The sequence below is a fragment of the Pinus tabuliformis genome, chromosome 4_2 (genome assembly GCF_031772625.1).
Source record: "Pinus tabuliformis cultivar Carrire ecotype Pingquan chromosome 4_2, CPIR1, whole genome shotgun sequence".
NCBI lineage: Eukaryota > Viridiplantae > Streptophyta > Pinopsida > Pinales > Pinaceae > Pinus > Pinus tabuliformis.
Genome location: NC_142304.1, coordinates 32,750,976 through 32,766,578, shown reverse-complemented (window position 1 = coordinate 32,766,578; position 15,603 = coordinate 32,750,976). Strand labels below are relative to the sequence as shown.

The window sequence follows — 15,603 nt, the reverse complement described above, 5'->3', positions numbered from 1 at the left end:
TCCATCAAAGGTTTATGAGCCTAATTGTTGACATCTCTATCTTTTGGTTAGAAGAGAGGATCCCGTGGAGTAGATTACATCCCTTTGTTCCCTCTTCTCCCGTGATCCCCCATGTGTGGGCATTCTGTTTTCCCACCTCCCACCCTGGTGACTTTCCATATGATTATTCATGTCCTTGCTCTTGGGCTTGCTACATAAGTAATCATTGGGAAACATATTTATATTGACCAAGTGATGTCCTCGCTGCAGTGGCTCTATGATTACACTTAGTACTTGTACGATGTAACAATAATATGCATGTTAGATAGGATCAATGTTACATGAAGCGTCCCCCCCACCCGGTTCCAAGGCCCGAAGCGCGTCCCGTGCGGATGAGTCCAAGAAGCGCGCTTCCGCCTGTTTTGGACGCTTCCTGGAAATTTCGGAAGCTTTCCTCCGAAGCGCACTTCGTACGACGCTTCAGCAGTACGAAGCGTGGCACTTCAGAGGGCGAAGCGTACGCTTCCGTACGATTCCGAAAAAGCGTCGCGCTATTTAGAAAATCGTTTTTTTTTTTCAATTTTTTTTTATTTTAGGTGAGTTTGCTTGTTGGGGGTGGGTCCACCTTGGGTTAGGGTGAGGAATGAAGGCAAAAAAAATAAAAAATATATATATAAATATAGCAAATGCTCCCTCATGGTAATGTTAAATTCTTAAAGTAAAAGTGACATTCTCCTTTATTTTTCATTTTCATCCTTTTACTTAAATTATTAACATTACCATGAAATGACTCAGGATGTTTGAGAGTGGTTCCAGCCTCATTGGACTTCATATGGAGAAAATAAAATTCCATATCCTATTCAAAATTCAACAGACTTAACAGTTTTCAGGAATTCAAGATCAATGGGATTGTGGCATTTCATTAGATTATATCAAGTATGAAGGTATGCGATTAGCATTTAATCAAGAGCACCAAGCCCTATATGTACCCTAGTGTTGGTGGTGTTAATTGTTGAACTCCTTTGTCACGCGGCATGCCCTTAGCAAAAAATTACCTTTCAATCAAGTCAAAATCATCGATTAAGCATGTTAAGCTTTTTCTACCATATTTTAAGTCTTGAATTAGGTAGTTTGATCAAAATTGGGCAATGTTGACTAATATCCCTAGACAATCGAGGTAGAGGCAAAGGCTAGACAAGAGGAGAAGAATCTAGATTCTAGATGGTTGATGCATCTAAATGGTTGATGCTCGAATAATTAATCATTAATGTACAATGGATGTTATATCTATCTTGATTTATGCAAAAATATGCATGTTTTCATGTCTACTACAACCAATTTGGTATTTGGGATGTTTGTTTTGAGTATAAATGCAAAAAAATATAAATATATATATATAGCAGACGCTTCGCTTCCTAGATTTTTGGAAAATGACGCTTCCGCGTCCCCGCTTCCAAAAAATGTCCTCGCTTCGTCCTGCTTCGTGCAACATTGGATAGGATGCATTGCATGCACATTTTCCTCATTAGAACTAACATCATATGAAACTATCATGCTAGATTAGCTACATTTATATTAATATTGCATTTGAAATTTTATTTACTAGTTGATTTTTAGTGGCCTAATAAAAGCATCTGCAATCATGAGATGTTGTGAAAGCATGTTGCCCCGTGTGTTTGATTTGTGATATATGCAGGTGACAAGTCCGCAGACCCGAGAGATTGTTGGCGTTCTCGAGACCTCCCCATTCGAGTAAATTTGTGCACTCTCCAGAGAGATCATGTCCCAGTTGGAGCCAGATGTTACTCACCACTTTGTGCGTAATATCCCTAAGGGAAAAAATTCTCCAAGATGGTCCTCAGTCAGGACCCAGCAACCCTTTTCAACCACTGGATAGCTCGATGTGCCATTTTGTCTGCCACTCGAGCCAACCTTGTGGTCCCTTGCACATCTGTTATGATCGCATGTTTGAAGGTGGGCCTCCCAACCCTAAAGGTCATGAATTGGTGGGGGAATTCAGCGGAAAGTGTGGGCTACATTTGTACTCTTGTCTCCTCTGCCCGATTCGGTAGTTAGCTTTGTATCCTAGTCTCATGGGATCTCCTTCACTAGCCATTAGCTTTAGGGATAGCACTACATGAGAAATCTCGATTTTGGTTGCATGTTCTAGCTTCCTAACACCATATACATCACTCCCCTTTGCTCATTTTAACCCCATTCATCACTTTTCCAATCTGGATCCACATGTGTCAATTGGGTCCACATAGGGTTAGTCTCCCCCTCCCCTTGTCCACACTTTGGGTCAGGCCTGGAATGATGCTCGAAGGTTGATGCAACTAAAAAGAAAGGAAAAAGCATAATTTGGCCACTTACAACAGGAACTGTACCACAAAATGTAAAACATGGTCAGGACATACAAATTTAGTACATGGAAAAAAGTCAAACATGAGCTCTACCCCTCATTCATGGCCACCACCCTAGTTCCTATGGGCCCTAGATGAGCCCCCTCCACATTAAGAAACCCATGATTGTCCCAACCTCTAGTGCACAATCAGGTGCCCCACCTTAAAGGGGGGTATCTACTGCTATATTCCACACATCATACTCTCATCCCCTAAAGCCCCGAAGAGTTATGAAGAAAAATCAATCAAAGGCAAAAGGCATATGAAAAAGGGAAGAAAAACAAAGGTCGGTCGAGGAGTACCATGATTTGCTCCCTCCTACACTCATATACCCAAGTGTGGGCTTCCCTCATCATAGCTACCCTTGTACCATGACATGTGGCTTAGAGACTTCCCCCGATCCCCACTCTCCCCCATCACTATATCACATGCCACCTACCCATTGATGGATGTACCATGGACATGTCACCCCTTTAAAGGCTAAAACCACCTAATAGGGTCTTTGGTTAACCCCTTTATTAAGCTTGGAGACACGTGTACATGCCAAAGCCCATTATGCAAGGGCATGCCACCATGAATTGCCCACTTGATTCCATGATTTGTAAGCTCTTTTACTCGATTACTCTAATGATTTGTTGTATTGGAGGGCAAGGGGATGCATTGAATCTTATAAAAGATTGCAAGTGGGTCTCCATTTTGGGATTTGGTCTCCCTACAAGGGTTCCAAGCCCTCTAGAGGGCCACATTAGCACTTGTAGGGTGAGCATTGAGAGCCATGGGCCTCCACCATAGCAGAAAGTACTTCATGGATCCCTAGCACCATTTAGGGATTGCTCATGTTTCACCTTTTGGATAAGGATGATGCGCCTGGATCACCATGCGCAGCCGGCTCCACACATGTATCACACACTTGGAAGATGTTCCGAAGTCCAGATGAGGATGTGTCTCACTGCAAGAGACAAAGGGAGGGCTTATGTCATCATCCTATCCCTTACAAATGGTTTACAAGCACTACCGATCCACTTGGAGACCCATGAGAATGTCGTTGTGCCCCCACACCCACTTGAGAACACCACATGTGACTTTATTGAAAAACAAGAGGCCAACCCCTTCTCCACTATGTTAGGAGCTTTTTCACTCAACTTGGCACACTTGGACTCATTAGGCCTCCTCAATGGCCCAATGACTCATCATATTCATTATTTTTCCCACTTGAGAGGTTGTTCTTTGCATTATTGAGCTATCTTGGCGAGTTTGTCACCAAGTCATGTCATTATTATTTATTGTTTTATTATTTGGGGCTAAATTAGGCCAATTAGGAAAATCAAATCCCCTTTAGAGTTGTACAAATATTAGAGAGGCTAATTCTAACCTCCCATCATCCTTGGATTGGATTAGTATCTCTTGAAAGATTTGCGCACTTTTTTCTGGGGTGAACCTTTTGGTGTTTCTTGATGCACTATGATGTTGCATGTTCGCTATTGTCTTTGGAGCTTCTTTCTAATGCGAAATTGATGAATGGAGATACTCTCTCTCATGTAAGTCGAAATTTTGATGCTATTCTAGTTATCTTGTCAAATGCATTATCTTGTTATCATTAATCTTGTATGGGCAAATAAAATGTGAAATTACTCTAGGACCTTGAATAAGTGATTAAATGCATGCGTTCAGCTTTGAAGGATTGGGTGAATGTTCCTAGAGGCACCTCTTAGGTCGAAGACCTTGAAATTGTATCCTTTGGTAATTTGATGTATAAATCCCTATTGACCTAGTTGCTTCCCTTAGAGAGGATAGCAAATATCAATTAGTGCTCCTTAGCTCATGAAAATTCTCAAACTATGTGTATCTTGACTCCATTAAGCCCAAGCAATAAGGCATTGATCCTCGTATCCCTTTAGTGGTAAAATTTATCTTTCTTTTCTTCACACTTCCCAATTCTAGGCCTAACCCTAGAGGGTCACTTAGGGAATCAAGAGAAATCATTTGTAGCCATCCAAACACCTTGAAAATTGGTCCACAACCGCTTTGGGGTATTCTCAAGGGTCCTCCTCGTATCTCTTTGGTGGTCAAATTTATCTTTCTTTTCTTCACAGTTCCCAATTCTAGGCCTAACCCTAGAGGGTCACTTAGGGAATCAAGAGAAATCATTTGTAGCCATCCAAACACCTTGAAAATTGGTCCACAACCACTTTGGGTCTTCTCAAGGGTCCTCCAATTTTGAGCACAATCTAACGGTGGAATCCTAAGATATAGCAAGCCCTAGCTATAAGACCATCTCTCTCCCTAGGTTGATTTTGGTTAGTGTCCTCACTTAGATCATTGCATTAAAATCTCAAAAGAAAACTTGCCCTTTGACCTTATTCTCTACCCTAATTAGGTCAAGCCCCTCCTTGGTTGATCAACTCCATACCCTTGACCTAGTTTGGGTCCACTTGGGTTCTTTGTGGTCCCACAACTTTACAACAAAAATTCCACGGGGAGCTAACGCTACCACCCTCGACATCGTAGGAGAGCACATCTCAATCTGAAACTCATGGGGGAGCTAAACATCTTCGCCCCCATATCGAGCAATAGGTGATATAGGGGAGCACATCTCAAACCATCTTATTGTTTGCCGATATTCCCAACAATGACCCTCAAGAGTCATGTGGTAGAACACATGCATCATAATCTCAGCTTGGGCTAGATATTTGACTTACCAACAGGTAAGGATCGCATGCCCGAAGCCTCCTCAACCCGTTGGCTAGACAGGGAGGAACAATCCCAACAATCCCGGCCTGTGGGTATGATGCCAATTGGGGTATACTATGCAAAGACCAAGATAGGGGAGCAAAATCTCCAACCCTATGGGTAACAGATAGTGGTGATGCCCTATTGTCTAGAGATCCCTCAACCCCAGGAGCCCTCCATCTCAATTCCACACCCTGGGATCTCAAACAAGGGGGAAGAGTTGGATTAGTGTCCTCGATCAGCGATGCCCCTTATTAGGATGGGTCACATCTGTCAGTCCATGCTACTCTTTGAAGACCAAGAACTTCCCTGTCGGCAAAGCCTTGGTGAGAATATTTGTAATCTGCTCATTTCAACATGTGATAGAGTCTAACGGCTCCTCTGTACACCGTGTCTCAAATGAAGTGATATCGGATCTCTATGTGCTTGGACTTGTCATGAAATACAGGATTCTTTGCTAGACAGATCCCCCACTCTTGTGGTCACAATATATCACTGTGGTGTCTAGGACCTACTCAAATATCTCTCCAAAGAGCTTCCTCAACCAAACTGCTTCGCAGCTAGCCATGTTAGCGGCAATGTACTCTACCTCGACGATACTCAGTGCTACGGAATTTCGCTTCCTGCTCATCCAAGATATCATGGCAAATCCAAGGCTAAAACAACATCCAGATGTACTCTTCCTGTCGACAACATTTCCTACCCAGTCAGCATCGGTGTATCCATGAAGTCGAACATCTCCGGTAGAATATCTCAAACCAAGTGTGATCGTCCCATGCAAATATCTCAAAATGTGTTTCGCATTGATCCAGTGTGTATGGAGAGGTTGATTCATGAATTGACTCAACGTATTCACTACATAGCATATGTCTAGAAGGTTGTTCACTAGGAACATCAGAGCCCCAATCAATTGTCTATACTCAAATGGATTCGCCAAATCAGGTCCTGCAGCCTCTCCACATAACTACTTGAAGTTCACTTACATCGGTGTGGGTAGGGACTTGCATTTTGTCATTCCAAATTTCTCCAACAACTTCACAACATATTTTCCTTGTGAAAGGAAAATCTCACCGGGCCTTTGCCACACCTCAAGGCCTAGAAAGTAGTGCATGATTCCAAGGTCCTTCATTTCGAATTTAGAGGCTAGCTCCCTCTTACACTCGATCCCCAGGGGCTCACTACCCGTTAAAAATAGATCATCAACATATCAAACCAAAATCAACGACATACCTTGGACTACCTTGAAGTAGAGGTTGGGATCGGCACTACTTGTTGTGAATCCCAGCTTCACAAAATAACTATCAATGTTAGCGTACCATGCTTTGGGGGCTTGCTTCAAGCCATACAATGCCTTCTTCAACCTGCAAACATGCGTATTTCAATCCTCTACTTCAAATCCCTGTGGATGCTCAGCATACACTTCTTCTTGTAACATGCCATGAAGGAATGTTGTCTCCACATCCATCTGATGAAGTGTCCATCCTTGACATGCAGCAAAGGCAACTATCGAATGAATGGTTGTATATCGAACCATAGGTGCAAACATATCATCATAATCTTCTCCCTCTTTCTAGGAGAATCCTTGGGCCACGAACCTTGCTTTATATTTCTAAATGCTACCATCAACTCCATGTTTGATCTTGAATAGCCACTTTGAAGTCACCACGGATTTCCCATTTGGTTTGTTGAAGAAAATGTAACTAAGGTCGATCTTCATAAAGACATGATCTTTGTAAATGATGTAATAAAGAGAATAAATTATTTTTGTATATCTTGCTGCATGGGTTTCATGAGCAAGAAATGTAATAAGTCAAAAGACTTCTTCTTGATGTCTTTAGGATTGTCATATGTAAAATCTCTTTGAGAGCTTATGTGAATGTATACTAGTCTTCAACAATGTGTATCAGCCCTCCAAGACCAAGAAAAATCCTCCAAGAACAAGCACAGCGAAGTCTGCAAGCTATAACAACGAAGAAATCCTTAGGCTCCAAAATGAATTAAAAGGAAATTATTGAATAAATGGAATTCATGTCGGCTTGGTTAAAATGACGTGTTCGTTCATGGTTCACATCGGCTCAAATATATGGACGCAACCACTATAAATACCCTGTCAAGGTATCTGCAAATGTGACATACAGAACTCGCATTATCCTCTGATTTTTTTATGAGTATAGGGTGCAGGAAGGGGTGGTACAGATCTAGGATGTGTTGCAAGTCGAATACATTGTATGGGTGCAGGTAGGAGTAACCTCGGACATGTCCCTGCACCTAGCCGCAGGAAATCAAGGCTTCGAATGAGACAGAGAGCCACAGTGGGGTTTGACTGCACCTTGTCTTGTGTTTTAGGTGCAATCATGATTGCAGATACACGGTGGAGCAGACAGGACCTCAGTTGGATGATTATCCTCGGCACAACAATGTCTCCTGGTAAGCCGCAGTAATAATATGATCAGTCTCGGATCCATAACAACGAAGGAGCATGACAAATTTGGCATGATCACAGTCTCAGCTTATCGCAGTACAGTCAAGGTATATGTATATGATAAGAAGGATCTCAATTTATTAAATACCGCAATGATCCTAGATCTCTGTCTCGGCATAATTATTCTCTGTAGGGATCACAGTAGTCAGATTTGTCTGTGTGTGTATCTCAGCGATCTCTCGCATACACACAGTCCTTGCACAAAGTAATATCACACTCTGACCTTAATTGAACTAGGTTTCTATTAAGCATAACAGTCACTCAGTAAAGTAATGATCTTATGAAGACAAGCTCATAATAATGATTATAATGAAGACAAGGAAACCTTACCTCTAGCATGAATATAAGATGGGGTCGTGATCTTTGATGATCCCATTCAAGAAGAACATCAAGTGAAGATGCAGCAACAGTATGATGACATTAGCATGGTAGCAGAGAAAAGGATGATCTCAATAAGGACCTGAGATCTCAAGATGCGACCTCAATAATGCAGCAGTGGTGCAGATGATGATCTCAGCAGTGTTTGAGAAAGAGGATTGATGTCTTGGTCTTGGAGAAGCAGATTGTGTCAAGGGTCATGGTCTTGGTATTCGTCAATGGAATCTCTATAAGAAGAATTTTGCGTGGGTTTTCCTATCCAAGAGGGAGAGGTTTTAGCCCTGGCAGAAAGCCAAATATTTGTGTTCCAACCTTTTTTGTTTTTTATGGTAGTTTGATGAAGTAAACACACATACTAATAATGAATGGAACATTAAGCTAAGATAAATTGTTTAAATGCTTCACAAATTGTTATCATGTTAAAGAAGAATCACCTTAATATGATTGCCCTAGATTCTTCAGCGCGGTCTCGGTACAACATCCCATACATCATTCTTCATAATTGATTCATATTCTTTAGCCATAGCATCCTTCCAAACTTGTTCTTTCACGACTTTTTCAAAGGTGGGAAGTTCGTCTTGAATCATAGTGCTCATGCCTGCAACATATCCCTGGTATCTGCATGGCTTCTTGCTTTCTCTAAATGATCTTCGAACGAGAACATGTCTCTCATCATCCTGTAATGAGTCATGAAGCCAAAGTGGCCTCTTCCTGGCGAGAGGATCACATGGAGGAGGATCTAAGGGATCCATGGGCTCCATGGGATCATCAACAATATCTGTCTTAGATTCAGGCACGGAAGGACCATCTAAAATATCCATATCATCATTCTTCTCAGGAGGAGGCGGAGGAAGGTCCCTTGCTTTTCCAAGGGTGGCATCTTCATCGAATGTAACATACCTGCTAATTTCAACCTTCCTTTGACCAGGAATATATATTCTAAATGCTTTAGAATTTTCACAATATCCAACAAACATACATTTTCTTCCTGAGGCTTCCAACTTGTTTCTTTTGTCCTTCGGCATGTGGAAATATATGGGGCAGCCAAAGATACGGAGATGGCCAACATTGGGCTTGACACCTATGAACACTTCTTCGGGGGTCTTGTCCAATGCTTGATGAAGTACCCTGTTTTGAACATATATGGCGGCATTTGTTGCTTCTCCCTAAAGGAACTTCGGCAACTTTTGATCATGGAGCATGGCACAGGCAGCTTCTATAATGGACCTATTCTTTCTTTCAGCCACTCCATTTTGTTCGGGAATATAGGGCATAATTGTTTCTTTCTTGATACCTTCCTTCTTGCAAAAATCAATCAACTCCTTTGATGTGTACTCTCCACCATTGCTAGACCTGAATATTTTGACTTTATTCCCTGTTTGATTTTCGATCAAAGCTTTGAACTCCTTGAACATTTCAAAGGCTTCATCCTTTTGCTCCAAATAATATATCCATGTATTCCTTGAAAAGCCATCAATGAAGGTAATGTACTAGAGATGGCCACCAATAGAATGCATGAGCATCAAACCACATATGTCGGAATAAATGAGATGGAGGATGTCATTTGTCTTGTTCTCGCTAGAGGGGAATTATCCCTTTGTCTTCTTTCCACTGGCACAACCTAGACATACTCCATCATGTTGGGCTTGAACCTTGGGAATCCCTTAGACCAATTTCTCTAATTTCGGAAGAGCATCATAATGTAGATGGGCCAATCTTTTGTCCCATAGCTCGCTTAGATGATTAGTATTATGGGCCAATGCTAGAAGTGGTCTTCCAGTGACTCTATAGAGTCCTTCATATCTTGATCCCAATGTGAATGCATCTCTCATAGGTGATCCAACAGGCCAAGTAAGAACCTTTCCCTTGATGAAGGCAACCCTCATCCTTTTGTCTTCCAAAACGGATATTGATACCAAATTCTTCTTCAATCCTAGCACATACATTACGACATGGAGTAAAACAAATTCCCTAGAATCCAAATGAAATTTAACAGACCCAAAGCCTTTGATGGGATGATTGGAGTTGTCTCCAAGAATAATTTTCAAAATTGACTCCCTCTCTACCAAATTAGAGAGAATTTCCTTATATCTAGAGAAGCGATGAGTGGCCCCACTATCAACCAACCAACTATCACACCCAGAGGAGAAGAACTAGTGAGAGCAGAAATAAGAATATATTCAAATTGATTTGCAACATTACTTTCATACCTGGAGAATCTTGACTTCTTTTGTGAATGGCGATCTTCTTCATAATCACTTGGAGCATCTCTTCTTCTTATTTCATATCTTCCATTGCAATCATTCCTTTGATAATCCCTCCTTCTTTGATCATTGAACCTGTTGCTGTTGCTTCTAGTATTGTGGCGTGGTCCATTATTCTTTTCGGGGCAATCTCGAGCATAGTGGCCTTTCTTATGACAATTGTAGCATTCAATGTGCAATAATTCCTTCTTTCTATTTGAATTTCAAGGAGGAGGCTTTCTTGAATTTGATGGACCTCCTTTTCTTTTCTTCTTCTTCTTGTCATGAGTGATGAATGCAACAAGATCTCCTTCTTCATGCTTTTGAATCCTTCCTCTTGATATCATCCTTGATTCTTCTTAAGTGAGCTTTCCAACAATCTCATCAAATGACGAGAGGATATTGTTGTTGCTTATAGTAGTAATGAAGGTTTCCCAAATGGGAGGGAGACCTCTAAGAGTCACAATCACTAATTCCCTATCAGGCACAAATTCCCCAACTCTTTGCAATTGATCTCTAAGATGAGATATCCTCATAATGTAGGATTGCATAGACTCTCCTTTGTTCATCTTCATGTCTTTGAATTGATCTTTCAAGGAGATGATTTCATTCAAATTGTTGATTTCATACATGCCATCTTTCTTATCATACATGTCCTTAGACTTCCTCAAATTTCCAATATATGCAAATAAGTTATCTCATCAACTATAATTTTCTTTGCTTTTAACTCATCTTTCTTGCATTTGTTCTTGGCGGTAGCCGAAGCATTCTCTAGAGGCTCGGGTACTCTTCCTTGAATGTATTCCAAAACATCATTGTTATCAGCTATGATCTCCAACCTGACTTTCCATGCAGCAAAATTGGATGAGTCACCCAACTTCTCATTTTCCTTGAAGAAGGAAGACATCTTGACTTGACTAGATTGGCTCCTTCAACTTTCCCAAAGATGATTGCTTCAATGCTTGTCTCCTTTTGGGCTTGTCCTTCACCTTAGCTCTAATACCATGTTAAATTTTTAGATTGTTTTATGTTGTATCAATTACTTTAGCCCAATTCAATACTTCAATTAGCAATCTTTTCAATATCAATTAATCTTTCCAATCATCAACAGTAATTGAAGATAGAACAATAAATGCAATGACAAAGGAGACAATCAACACATCAACAAGAGACATCAGGTTTGGTCAAAGACTAGGGAAAAATCCCACAAGGGGGAAAACCCTTTGAAATTCTTCTTCTATTAGATTGTCATAAAATGTTTAACAGAGAGTACAATGAGCCCAATACAATATCATCCAACAACTTATCCTAATAACATTTATAAATATGTTCCAACATCAATATATATATATATATATATCAGAGACAACTTTTCCTGCCTGCGGTCAACTTCGATCAACCTCAAATTTCAATCCAACTTTCCAATCGTGTGGAGTTGTTTTGCGAGCAACTGAAAGCTTCCAATCGCTCCTTTGAACCTACAAGTTAGTGACTGCAACCGAATTTATCCTTTGACAAGCCAACGACTATAGCCCAAAACCATAGAAACAGATGCGAGCTTTGAACCTTGTAATTTCAGACCTTTGCGAACTTCTTTTGTCGACCCAGCCTCAGACCTGTGTGAACCAATCAATGAAGAAGAGAAGAAGAAGATGCTTGGTGATGTTCAAATGAGCTTGAGGTCACTTTAATTTATAGGCTTCCAAGGGTGACCAATTTACCATTAGGGTCGACCTGTCCAAATGTGCATATGTGGGCTTTTCTTCATAAGTACACTTTCCCTTGTCCAAATTTGATGATCTTTATGTCAAGTTTGGTCCTCTCGAAAATAGGAATTCAATGCAATCATCATCTCCATCAAATGAGCTGTCCAAAGTGGAATTTGGCCCTAGTTGCCAATTTTAACAAAAGTCTTTTGTGCATTTGCTAAGAACTTAAATGTAGAGCATCTCGATGTAGTCCTGAGACTGTTTGTTCAATATTTAGATGGGGAAGCCAGAAAATGGTTCAAAACCCTACCAAATGCTTCAATCAATACTTGGGAGGAACTGGAGAACTCTTTCATGTAAAAATGGGGAGAAAAGAAGGACCATGGGTATGTCCTCACTAAGTTCAATGCAATAAAGAAAAAACATAATGAGGATGTCTCAGAATTTATAAAAAGGTTTAATAAACTATATAATAGTCTCCCTATTGAGATTAAACCTCCACAGGAAGCTGCTAAAGTGGTCTTTGTTGGAGCCTTTGAGCCAGACTTTGGGTTCACCCTCAGGGAAAGGAAATTCCCACGCACTAGATCAAATCCAGACTGATGCTCTGGAAGTTGAAGCAAATTTTGCATCCATTGGAAAGTGGAAAGGAAGGGGAGAACATGGTGATAGAAGAAGGGGAAAGGAAGAAGCTAGCTCCTCTGGCCAAGTAAAAGAAACCCAAGAACAAAAGTTAGATGAGATGAACAAATTAATTAGAAATTTGTCAAATAAACTTGTGAAGTTGGAGTTGGAGAGAAAAAACCCTCCTCGACAGGTTCAACAAGGTCCCAATAGGAACTTTAACCCCCAGTATAGGAGGCCCCCTTTGCAACTCCTGTAAAGAGAAAGGAAGGATCAACAAGACCAAATACAACCTCCTTTGTATCTGGAAGATGACCCTAAAGAAAATATTGAAGATGCTATAGAAATGCAGGAAAACCAATTATCTTCTCTTTCAAAGGGAGAAAATGACATAGAAGCACGAGAAGGAGAAGGGGAGGATCTAAATGTCCCCTTGCACGACGAAGAGATAGACACTTGTTGACCACTAGAGTGGCACCTGACGATTATATGAAGACTACATGCCCAAGGATGTACCAAAGGACACTTGTACCATCAGATATCATCAGTCAACAGAGTTTTTAAACTCTACTTCTATTTCTCATCATCTTTCTTGTACCCAGATTCCACACCCAGCAGGGAATTGTAATAAGCGATACTAGTATGATGAGTTTTGGGTCTGTAACAGGCCTAGGATGTTGGGACTCTATTAGCAAATGAATACACCTTGGAGTGTTTTTTTATCTGCTTGATTATCCCTTCTTTTTCAGAGGCGGTTAATTTTCTGGGTTTTTTCATTTACTTTTACCCCAAAGTCGGGGTGACGGTTTGAAGGTTGAGCCCCTAACACATTTTAGTGTCTGGAGTCGATGTATATTACCATACTAGATTACACAAAAGATTTCATGGAATTTGGTTAGATTTAGGTGGTCATTTTTTAATTTTTTAGATTTCTCGCGGGTCAAAAATTACAAATAAAATTTTATTTAAATTGTAATAAGTGTAGTCTAGAGAAGTTGTATGGGGTATGAGTAATAAAAATTACAGCTTTCACCCTCAACTTTCTACTATGACACACTTTGAGGGGTTAATAATGTGTTTTGGACCCTCAAAACCCACATTTTCTAAGCTTAATGGAAATTGTGGCATTTAATTAGGCTAGAACTAAATAAAATAGATAGAAACAAATTATTCCATGTGACAAAATGACGTGGAAATGACTTGGAAATTATCCTAAGTCAAAGAGTTGAGTCAACAGATATGTGGAAAATGACTGAGCATACTGCATCATAAATACACCATTATTTGGAAAAACCAAATTTCTCAGAAATAAAGTAGTAGTTGCACATGTGGAAAATTGAATTTATTAGAGGAACTCATGTACTAAAAGAATATTTTATGGAAGATTTAGATTAAAGATTTTGTGGGGCCTTCTCTCATTGTTAGCTTGAGTTACTTCTACACTTAGCACTTCACATGGAGGATTATGAGTTTCACTTGAGGAAACCACGCAATTCCTAGGGATCAGTGCAGAGCATCTTTGGGATTATCATCTGAAGTGGCGACACTTGATTCGAGTTTGATTTGGTTTGACTAGAGTTACCTCATTGCTTCGGTTCACTCATGGATATGTTTACTATTCCATATAAAAGAATTCGATTTTCCTTGGGTGTCAATGAGGAATTCAATTAGCCTTGGTATCTCTGTCATCTCTGCTTGGAACTCGACCTGATCTTTCTTGGGATTTGCTCCATGTTAAGTTCTCACATGCATTCTTCCTTGGGATTTTCTCCCAACTCTCTATATAATGAGACTATGTGCCCTCATTTTGTATCATGTTATGAGCTATTGGGCTTAACGAAACTCCGTCATTTTGTACGTGCATACTTTCTTAATATAATCAAGAATTTGGGGCTATTTGGTTGGTGTTCTCTTGGCGTTATGAGGTGATGTTCTTTTGCATATTGAATTAATATTAATTTATACTTGCCATCTTGTTAGGATTGATGTGTACAAGCTATCTAGCACATATCAACGATTTAGAGTAGTATTCTAGGGATAAGCTTGCCAATTCATTTTAGGAGGAATGTTTGGTCTATCTTATTCATTACATTTCTCTAATCATTTGCAAACTAATACTTGTTCAGGTGTGTGAGAAAGATCTTTTGTATTGTGTGCAGGAATCCATCTAGAAGTGTGAGAAATCATCAATTAGATCAACTCACTCCTAGAGTAACATGTTGGAAATATTGAGAGGGGGGGTGAATCAGTACTACTTTTCAATTGTTACTTTTACCAGTTAGATCACTTATATTTAGAACACAAAATGAACAATAAGAATAAATGCTTCTATTAATTTCTTCAAGAAATCAAGTACAATATATGTAGGGCTCCAACCTTAGATGAAGACACCGATCTTCAATCTCCCGGGCTCCAACCTGTGTTTGCCAAGCACCGACTTGGACTTCCAAGGCTCCAAACTTGTCAATTTTAAGGCACCAACCTCAAGGGCTCCAACCGTATATCTGGTTCAAGCTCTAACCTGGTTTCTTGAGGACTTCGATCCTCTAGGGCTCCAACCCTATTCTCCAAGGCACCAACCTTGTCTTTTTAAGGCTCCAACCTCTTGGGCTCCAACCCTTACTTTACTTCGTCAAGATGTATTTGGTTATACTTCACGACTCCCAATGTCTTCTTCAACAAGCCTTGTCAATCTTCAGCTATGCCTTCCCTTAGTCTCCATGTCATGTCATCAATGAAAACCTTGTCTTCTTAGAAGGTATCACCACTACTCTTCATGTCACCCAAACACAATTTTCAAGGTTACCTCATGACGACTTCAGCAATACATCGTGGTCTCCAAGGGTGCCTTCAAAATGTCTTCAAGAAGTCTTCAAAGTGTCTTCAATAAGAAACTCCAAAAGGGTCCAATCAATGGGACTACACACCACCCTTACAAGGTCTTTCAAAAAAAAAAAAGCTACTTCAATAAGACATCAAGGGTTCTTCGACAATGTTGTTGGTCCTAATGATGTCCTTCTATTGATCTCCACAAACTTCTTTACTTCAAAATTGTC

General features: G+C 40.3%; 1 protein-coding gene across 6 annotated transcripts in view; it reads right to left on the bottom strand.

Annotated features, from left to right (window-relative positions):
* Positions 1–15,603, bottom strand: part of LOC149168193 (phosphoglycolate phosphatase) — a 242,752-nt gene that overhangs the window by 81,753 nt on the left and 145,396 nt on the right. The window lies entirely within an intron of this gene.